The sequence below is a fragment of the Egretta garzetta genome, unplaced genomic scaffold (assembly GCF_000687185.1).
Source record: "Egretta garzetta isolate BGI_Z169 unplaced genomic scaffold, ASM68718v1 scaffold56, whole genome shotgun sequence".
Classification (NCBI taxonomy): domain Eukaryota; kingdom Metazoa; phylum Chordata; class Aves; order Pelecaniformes; family Ardeidae; genus Egretta; species Egretta garzetta.
In genome coordinates, this window is record NW_009260182.1 from 10,429,220 (window position 1) to 10,430,982 (window position 1,763).

The following is a 1,763-nucleotide window of genomic DNA, read 5'->3' on the forward strand; positions in this document are numbered from 1 at the left end:
AGAACTATGAATAAAAAAGAATAAAAAGGGCAGAGAATGAGTAGCAAAGGACAGAAGGGGAGAGAAAAAGAAAGAAAAATGTTAGATAACAAAGAAACACATTGTATGTGTTATGTGACAGTGGCTAAACTGAAGTATGTGACCATCAACCATTTCCTGAATCATCAGGCACTTGCTAATATCCCATTATATCCTTAAAAAAAAAAGTTAACATAAAACCATATGTGTTTGCGTGACAGTGGTTAAACTGAAGTATGTGACCATCAACCGTTTCCTGAATCATCAGGCACTTGCTAATATCCCTTTATATCCTTAAAAAAAAAGTTAACATAAAACCATATGTGTTTGGAAATTAATAATAATTATTTTTTATTCAAAGTGGTCTTCAGCTGACACTGCTCCTATATCCGGCATATTAATTTTTCCATCTTCAGGAAAATCTTGTCCTAAGAAAGAATACCACTGCAAAGCCTCAATGGAGTAGGACATTTTTTCTTAGACCATTATGCAGTCAGTCTGTGGAAATCACTACTTTTCCCTTCTTTTACAGATTCTGCACCCCATATTCTACTGTGGTGGTTAGGATCCAAAAATCAACCTCTCTTAGGTTAGCTGGAGATGACATGGCAAAGGAGAGACCAAGCAAATGCTTTGCTGATCCCTCCAGAGAAAATTAGGATATTATCAGCCCCCCCAGGAGTGCTCAGGCACCAACAGTGCAGCTGTGCCTGGAGAAAACCGAGGTGCTGAAGCCTAGGGAGACATGTCTTCCTGCACACACCTGGAAGTGCCAAAGGCCACCCAAAAGCTGTGGCTGCTGACGGCTTTTATGTCTCATCTCTAAGAAGAAATCAGTGCAGATGAACTCTGGTTCCAGCATACATCCCCAGTGGGGAGTCACAGCCTGGGGAAGCCCTGGCAAGCGTTCTGTGGTGTCCTGGGAGAGCTGCCACCCGGCCCTCCAACACTGCTTGGTGGAGGGGAAGCCAAGAAAAGCAGGAGGCAGAACCATGGGAAACTGATATGCCCTCACCTAGAAATCTCAGTGATCTACTTACAGAAAACGTACCTTGAGCTCTTTCACAGTTGTCATCTTTTCCGATCTTCCGTTTATGGAGAAGCCTTATTCAAGTTATGCAAAATTAATTTGGTTTATAATGCACTTGAGGTTCCTGGCTGGGTTTTAGCAAAATGAGGAACTGCACTTAAACAAAGACATCTTTTTCCCCCTGTTCTTGAAGCGTTCAGAACCTGAGTGGCATTTTCACTGTTAATTTTCAAGATGCGAATCTTACACAACTGCTTTCTGAAGGAAAGGAGATGACTACTTTTGAAGACAAATGCTGTACCTACAGAACAAGCTATCCAGAAGATTGCCTCTATTTATCTGATGTTCTAGGGCTGCTGTTAGCATCAATTCATCATCTTCTCCTTCAATATGCAAGATATGTTTGCAAAAACTAATCAGCTGTGAAAAGGCAAGGCAGGCTATTTCCTTTCGTTCACACAAGCTCATGTTCTGAAACAAAGCTATTAGGATACTTAATGCCATGCGTGCTCTTCTAATGGACGATACCTGCCATCTGATAGCAAACTGTCACCGCGAACATTATTTTTCTTGGGAGGTTTTCAGCTGAAACCTTGAACTCTGTAAAATTCAGATAGCTCTACTATAATTTCAAAGCCACTTTTAATTTTCCCTTTAATAACAATAATATATAATTATTGTATATATAATGGTGCATTAATATAATCCCCAGCAG